This window comes from Haemaphysalis longicornis, unplaced genomic scaffold (genome assembly GCF_048455015.1).
Source record: "Haemaphysalis longicornis isolate Haplotype H1 unplaced genomic scaffold, Haemaphysalis longicornis Haplotype H1 scaffold_31, whole genome shotgun sequence".
NCBI classification, from domain to species: domain Eukaryota; kingdom Metazoa; phylum Arthropoda; class Arachnida; order Ixodida; family Ixodidae; genus Haemaphysalis; species Haemaphysalis longicornis.
In genome coordinates this window covers 2,079,915-2,088,476 of record NW_027526340.1, presented here as the reverse complement: position 1 = coordinate 2,088,476, position 8,562 = coordinate 2,079,915, and the positions used below count along the sequence as shown (strand labels likewise).

The window sequence follows — 8,562 nt, the reverse complement described above, 5'->3', positions numbered from 1 at the left end:
ATGAGCAGCTTAAGAGCCGCCATTTTCTGAACGTGTGGGCTTCTATGGAAGCTTCGCTAGCAGTTACATTTACCTTATATCCCGTTTCAAGACAGGTAGAAGCCCGGTACTTCCGGTTCTATACCAAAACGCTAATTAAACGTGTTCATATGTCTCGACCCACCTATAAAACGACTTAAAAATACCAAACCTATTCATTTACGAAATGAATGCGCGGAATTCGGCTAAGAAAACATAATGCAATAAAGATATCACCGATCTTCGGAAAGAAATACAGGCATTGCTGGGGCTCGAACCCGGGGCGTTCGTTTTAAAAGCCACGACACTACCGCCTAGGCTGCCGAGGCATAACAGCGGACATATTTTAGCAGTTGCTTAAAAGAATAGCAAATTTGTTCTAAGCAAAAACAAAGGTGGCGCTGGGTGCACACAGGAAACACCTGGCTGGTACACACAAGATAATGGAATCTCGCAAAATTATAACTGCGGTTGCATGCATGTATCATGACCGAGACGCAAAATTACTTATAGGAATGCTCGATTCTGTCATTAAATGTTTGCTTAAAACGGTCATTGTAGTTCTCCTCGGCTTCCTAAGTCCAAGTAGCCGCGAGAGATTAAATTTCCGCATTCCTCTCGCTAAATTTTGTGTCACCACTATGCCGCGCCAGGAAAGCTTCGCTGGTTATTCACCTTGGCAGAGTGGAAAGGCTCCTGATTTTTCTTCTCCTTTGTTCCTTTTCCCATTTTCCTGCCTGTTTTGCGCTTCGAAGGCTTTCTTTTTTTTCCGGTCGCGCACAAAACATGGAACAAAAGAAGCCGAACACGCTAGTAAGGACTTTCGAGCGCTTCTAGTGGCATTCAACTTTGCCTATGACATTCGACTGGAAAAGCTGCATTGGTAATACTTTGAAGGAACAATAGCAACTGGTATTTTCAACAGGTACTCAAAACAATGCGTTTTGTTTTCTGCATGACGGTTTGTGGCATTCCTGATCTCTGGCTGTCTTTCCTGCCTCCTATCAAAGTGCGCTGGAATAGGTCATCAGATTGTTCCGTTATGTTCTTGTTGAGTTTTTTTACATGCATTGTGGTGCAGAAGATTGACGTGTCGGAAGTTATAGAATTCTTTCTGTCTGCAATGAAAACAGATTGGTTCCCGGAAAAACTCCTGACGACAAGAACTTTTGCCATTCCTTTTGAATATAAGGCGTGTTTATTTGATCAATGTCGGGAAAAGCATGACACTGCTATGGCGTGCAAAATGAAAAGTATTTCACCTGACATGTAACAGCAGCATTCAAGAAATACGTTTCCGCGACCAGCACCAAAATGCTTTTTGCTTCCTCTCTTTCGCTTATTTCTTCATTACTGGTCTCTTCCGCGATCTCGTGAGTATGCTCACTTTTCCTTATGAACGTTACTTAGGCATCTCTAAAGAAATGACAGTGCGCGTGTTTTGGTAAAAGAAAAACAATATTTGGGAGATTCTTTTCTACTGTGGAGGTAAACTCCTAAGCTATGATGGTTCCGTTACCTAGGAATACAAAGTGGCAGAAGGCGCGTTTTGGGCACAAAATACAGTAAATGCATTTGTAAAACAGAATCGTAAATACAAAATCCTCCCATTAGAAAGCCCTTACCGCTGGCGCGGGGAGTAGCTAGACGTCGCGAACCCTGAAATATAAAGGGCAAGTATGCAACATGGTGAAGCTGCTGTACGAGCTTTCGAAGAATTCTGCTCCAACAACACATTTCAGCGATTGGGAGGCTGCGAGGCTGATGCGAATCTTTGAAGCGAAAGGGAAATGTAAACGCAAGTTGGCCTACATCCGTAGGTCCGCGTGTCATGATTACAAATATGCAACTGGACGCAGCAGCATTTGCTTAATAATGCATAAAATTCCGAAAGCGCAAAAACATGTGCTTTTCCCCACTGCAATATGTAATATCCCGCGCCACGAATACGTGGGTAAAGGAGGTCGGTGAATGGCAAAAACGCCGACGCAGTAACATGCAAGCGCTGAATACATGCATGCGTGGCCTTATGTCGAAGATGCAGTTCTTCTTTCCAAAGTGTTATATGCCCGGGAATAATAATATGTGAGATGCTTCGAACTTTCTAAGAATGTGAAGGCGAAAGCGTAGTTGGACCTTCTGTTGATCTACCCTTGAGCGTTCTGTTCAACTATGCGGCCACAGCCCATACCACTCGGACAGCCCTATGAACAGCACCCTCCAAAGCTCGTGCCCACTCGCCATATTCAGGAGCCACCTGTTAGCCCCTGTCGGTACCTTCACAGCGCCACCAGACAAGGCGGATCGTGTTGCACGTACTTTAGCGGCCTATTATCCTCCAGCGCTGCTGTTTCCCTTTCCCGGGCCGCGCTGTCTCCCCATTTCTTAGAGCCCTCCTTCGACCATCTACCCTCACTGCTGTTAACACGAGAGGCAGTTATGAGGTGAGTCTTTGGCCTCCTCTTTCTTTGGGGCGTCAGCTTTCTAACAGATCCATCGTACAAAGCCCTACCGAAAACAGTGTGAGTTGTGACGTGACGCCCGACTTATGCTTCCGCAAAGCATGCGGGGAGAGACCACGTGGCGTAACCCGCAAGCAAAAATCTTAGTACTGATTATTATAACGCGTAACATGAACGAAGAAACTCCGTCGTATGCTGACACAGCAACGAAATTAATCTGCAGAGGCATGTCTGTGCCGAATAGACGCACGGTTCTTCCACACGTGGGAGGCCAAGAACTGTCTTCGACAGCGAATCCGCAAATATAAGCTGAATTCCAACTTACATTGTCAGATTGCCCGGCTTGACCGGGACATCGAGGATTATGCGCGGAAACTCTTGCGACAGAATTGGCATGCGGCCTGTGATTTCATGGAAAGAGAGGTAAGGATGGCTAAGACATGGGGAATTAAGCGTTGTCGAATAGATTATGTGAAAAATAAGACCCCGCAACGACTCAAGTTCAGCGTGGTCTTCCACAAATTTAACAGAACGAACATTTAACTTCTTGAGGCATTCCAGGATTTCTACATCACACCTTCGGGTAGCGAGACGTTCCCCCCTTTGGGGCCGTGACAATTGCTCCTTTGACCGTCCCATCATGTTAAGCCAGGTACGAAACGCCATTGCAGCGCTCCGGACCGCTTCCGCTCTGGGACCAAGCGGCATCACAAACAAAATACACGGTAACCTAACGGAGGTTATCGCGACTGTCACCCCCCTCTTTAACGTGTGTGGGGGACACGGGTCACATTCCCCCTCAATGGAAAACGGCCAGAACATTCATACAAGTCTCGCGGCTGCGATTTCTGTTCTTACAAAGTGAATCATCTAAGAATATCACTTAGCAGAAAAAGTGAACGAAACAATAGGAAGGATGGGTCGAATACCTTGTAGGCGTCCCAAACTCTTCCGTTTAATTTCAAATTGGCTCCTTCTCAAGGTAATTTCAGTTTTTTCAGTGGAGCTGTTATAACCTACCTCTCCAGTTTTTGAGTCCGTATGAAAGAAAAACTGCTAGTTTGTTCTCTCGGCTCTCCGGCCGGTGTTCTCGGCTCGTTGTTCCGAAGGATGCCAGACTGCGGACCAGTGACGATGAAATGTATGGGCGTTTGTTTCCAATTCATTTTAACGAACAAGGCCCCAGGCCACGCGTCGTCCGGACGAACTTTCCAGGGCATCCGCTCTCTTCTGCTGCCCGAAGACGATTCCTCCGGTTCTCCCTTTCTGCTGTCGAAGCCTCGAGTTGCTCGCACGGTCACGGCAGCGTGATTCCGAGAATCCGACCATGGACCCAGCTGAAACCCGGCTCACTTCCCCCCGAATACTACGGCCCGCAGAAATGTTCCCTTTTATAGACCGGACAACCAGCGGGTGGTCGAACCAAGCCGGCTTTTCGGCTTTCCTACCAACCCAATGTCTCTCTTAAGCGACGGGGTATATGGCGGACGAACGCTCGGCAGGCGCCCCACAATTCTTAACGGCCGGTCCCCCAGTGCTATTGCCTACAGTGCCGTTGCCAGTGCCTTTGCCTACCGCACCTGCGCTCCTCCTTCCTACTGAAACCATCACATATATAACACTATCTAAGAACGTATTCGGATACAGGAACAAGCCCAACTTGAACGCCTTCAGACACCTAACTAGGCTGAGGCACTGTTGCAGACGATGGCTTACCCAACCGCGTCGCTGTCCCCACTCCCCACAATTCCCCTTCTTGGACAACATTCCCTCGTCCCAGCATTGAATACTTACCTGAGATTATGAACCCCTCCAGGGATACCACTCGCCGCTTTCTGCGATGTTAAGTCCTCACCAAGCATGTCTCCTTCCTAGAAAAGCAGAGATCGGCGGTATATTTTACAGACTCCAGTTATTTGTACTCTACGCAAACAGGAACCACAGCCTTTTTACGCCACTCGTCGTTGGTCTCCGCAAAACCGGCATTTCTCCGGCCGCCAGACGCCAACTACCTCTAGGAGCACTTCATCGCTCTTGCCATGGAGCATGTCACCCTCACAACCTCCACCGAACACCCCACTTAAATATTCGCAGGGTTTCAATACGCCGTTCTAAAGTATTTACGCTATACCTCCAACACCACCTTATTTAACCTAGGTGCTCACACCCTCAAGAGCTATCCTCTTCACCTCTTTGTCTTGGTATGGGTTCCCAGCCGCGCCAACGTTGATGGCACCGCAAGAGTAAAAGCGTTTTCCCGTGATCTATCCCCCTATCCCCGGGTCTCTGGCCAAGCTCATAACATCCTCCTTTAATTCGTCTCTGCCATCGCGCGACTCGTAAATTCACCCTTCTCTTCCGTACCCTCGCCCGCAAAGCCTACCATTCTCAAGACCTACGTCTCACTAGCGCTCAAAGCGTTCTCCACCGGGCTCATACCTCCTCCCTCCCATCTCCCCACAATTTGCATCGTAGTCCCTCAACCTTCCCTTCTTGCGGCACAGACCCCTATATACCTCATTCCTACTAGGATTTGCACCCACCAACATCCCCCTCCCTCTGCCGCATCACCTTATGGGAGACTTGGCTGGCTCCCCAACCCGTAACAGACGCTGGGGCCGCCCAGAGGGCTCTCTGTCTTGATGTCCATAAGATTTCCGAGAATGTTCTGGACTGCTATAAAGAGAGTAATACCTCAGCCTCCATCTTTTAGCTGACCTGGACCTAGGTCACTGTCTGTAAAGTCTCTCTCTGTCTCTCTGTCTCTCTGTCTCTCTCTCTCTCTCTCTCTCTCTCTCTCTCTCTCTCTCTGCCACCTGTTCGCCTCCGGTGCTTCATATTTTAATTTAATATTGACCCTGAAAATGTTTTCCCTGCAATATTTTATTTATTTATAATACCTCAAGGGCCCCAGTCAAGGGGTGTTACATGAGGGGGTAGACAGTTCACAAACAGATGATTTGTTCGATGGCTTCTTTGAAATGGGCGATGCTGGAGTGGTGCACGATGTCAGCAGGAAGATCGTTCCATTCTGTTGATGTTTGCACAAAAAATGAAGAGTGATGAGCAGTGGTATGCGCACGGGGTGGATAAACGGCTTTCGAATGGCTAATGCGGCATGAAAGACGATGAGCTGGAATGATAACATGGTTTAGGTGCAATGCATGATAAAATTTATGGAACAAACACAGTCTTGAAATTTTTCGGCGTGAAGCTAAGTTAACCATGTTAGTTCGAGATTTTAGTTCGGTGACGCTACTGTGATAGGAGTAGTCTGAATAAATGAATCTGGCTGCGCGATTTTGGATGGATTCAAGTGTTTGAATAAGAGAGATATGATGGGGATCCCAGATGGCACATGTGTATTCTAGCTTCGGGCGAACTAGTGTTAGATAGGTTAAAAGTTTAACAAAAGGTGGGGCAAGACGTAAGTTTCTACGGAGATAGCCAAGAACACGGTTAGCGTCATTAGTGATGTTCATTATGTGGGATGACCAGGTCAGATCTGACGTTAGAGTGATACCGAGGTATTTACATGAATTTGCTGCTGTAATTTCAGAATCAAACAGGAAGTATTTATTGGAGGAATAAGATTGACGGCGATGGAAAGAAATGACACAAGTTTTCTTTATGTTAAGGGACATCAGCCATTCTTCGCACCATGATTGAATCGAAGAAAGGTCAGACTGTAGGATGACAGTGTCGCGTGCATTGTGAATAGGACGATAAATGACGCAGTCGTCTGCGAATAGACGAATGTTAGAAGCCAAGTTATTGGGGAGGTCGTTAATATAGATTAGGAATAGTAGAGGACCAAGGACCGTGCCTTGAGGTACGCCGGAGGTTACCGCGGATAAGGAGGAGCGATGGTTGTTAGCACAAACGAACTGCTTACGGTTAGTCAAGAAGTCACATATCCAATTAAAAACAAGACAATTAATGTTAAGACGTGAAAGCTTCAAAAATAATCTATTATGGGGAACTTTATCAAAGGCTTTTTCGAAATCAATGAAAATGGCGTCTACAGGTATGTTAATATTCAGGCATGAACTGAGGTCGTTAACGAACAGGGCGAGTTGAGTGTCACATGAAAGTCCTTTTTGAAAACCGTGTTGGTTAGGGTGAAAGAAATGTACTGAACGTAAAAAATGTACTATGTGGGAATAAATTATGTGTTCCATTAACTTAGAGCATACACTTGGGATCGAAATTACTCGTAATGGGACGATAATTACTCGGCGAAGATGAAAGACCTTTTTTCGGGACAGGAACGATCTTACCAAGCTTCCAGTCCTCCGGCACCACTCCGCATGAAATGGACTGCTGAAATATGTATGAAAGAATAATGCTTGTTACAGGCTTAGTGTTTTTCAGTATTTTGGAATTAATTCCGTCCATTCCCGCGGATGACGTTAGTTTCAATTCGTCAATTAGTTTTGCAATTCCGTATGAATCGAATGTAATGCCTGGCATGACCGGATAATCAAGGAATGGGGAGTCTGGAAGCGGGCTGCAAGATTCAGGGGTAAATACGGAAGAGAAGGCAGAATTTAATACTTGAGGGGTAATATGATCTGGAATAGGATCACCGAGTTCATCAAGTAATGATAATGTTTTTGTGGGGTTGGGGTTAATGGCTCTCCAAAATTGTTTAGGATTATTGCGTAGCATATTAGGTAATGTAGAAGAGAAAAAAGAAGGCTTAGCCTTCGCAGCAAGCGATTCAAATTCCTTTGCTGCTCCGCGGTACCTGTTCCAAGCACTCGCGGTGTTAGACAGTTTAGCCGAGCGATATAATCGCTTTTTCTTATTGTTAAGACGCTTAAGAGATGTGTTAAACCAAGGTGAAGACGCCCGTTCCGTAATTGTAATTGTGGGTATAAACCTATTGATCAAATCATGGATTTTGCACTTGAACAAAGACCAGTTAGTTTCAAGGGGGCGTTGGAAGAAGTCGTTTAAATACCAGTCGCAAAATATGGATAGTTCATTGTTAAAAGCGGCATAGTTACCCTTATCGTAGAGCGTGAGGGTTTTCTTGGAAAGTTTTGGGCCTGGTAGTTGATTAGAAAACGAAGCGTGAAGTACAGCGTGATCACTTATCTCGGGGAGAGGAACTAACGATACAAGATTGCCGGGGTGTGACGTGAGAATGAGGTCAAGAATATTTGAAGAGTGCCCAGTAACTCGCGTTGGGAAGGAAACAAGTTGAGATAAACCAAATGTTAAGCACGTGTTAACAAAGTCGCTTTCCATAGTGTGTTTAGATACCGTGAGCGCGAGGTTAGACCAGTTTATTCCTGGAAAGTTAAAGTCACCCATTAAAATAACCGGTGTGTTAGGATGAGAGGCATTCAGGAAGTTAAGAGCACTGTGGAAATTAGCGATAAATGAAGCATCTGAGTCTGGGGGGCGGTAACAGACTCCAATGATAACCGGAGGATATGAATTTCTGCAGCAGACAAACAATAATTCGAGGCTGGAAGGTATGACCACTGGGGAGCAATTTAATCGACTGTGAGCAGCTATAAGAATGCCACCACCCCGCTTACCATCACGATCTCGCCGAAAAATTGTAAAGCCAGGAAAGCATGGTGTCAATTCGGAATCGCTTATTGAAGGGTTTAGCCACGTTTCAGTTAAAAGAACAAAGTTGCATTCTGTCGTGCTGATAAGATTAAAGAGCGAGTCGCGTTTCGGCAAGAGGCTTCTAATATTAGTGTGTACAATTGACAAAAGTTCAGGGTTTAATTTAGGATTCGCTGGGGTGGGAGGTGGTAGCTATGGGCGGAGGGGGATTACTTTTTCAGAACAACGATCGAAAACGTAAGTAGTGTCGTCAATGGTTAGCTTGTTGTACCGAAGTTTATACGTCTTGCGAGATGCTTTACCAAATTCAATGAGGTGCTTACGGGCCTTGCGCGTGTTGGGGGAAAGATCTTCACTAATGCTGTAGTTGGTGTCTTTTAGTTTTTGGCGTTAGACAGCACTAGTTCTCGGTCCTTGAAATGGCAGAACCGGACAATGATGGGCCTATTTTTACTTGTTTGAAAACGCCCTATGCGGTGAGCGCGTTCAATGT

The 8,562-nt window shown here is 46.0% G+C and overlaps 1 long non-coding RNA gene across 1 annotated transcript in view; it reads left to right on the top strand.

Moving 5' to 3' along the window:
- Nucleotides 1–1,253: 1,253 nt before the first annotated feature.
- LOC144177785 (uncharacterized) overlaps nucleotides 1,254–8,562 on the top strand; it is a 46,621-nt gene continuing 39,312 nt past the window's right edge. The window contains exon 1 of the long non-coding RNA XR_013323853.1: nucleotides 1,254–1,391. This is a non-coding gene — a long non-coding RNA (uncharacterized LOC144177785). The remainder of the gene's footprint in view (nucleotides 1,392–8,562) is intronic.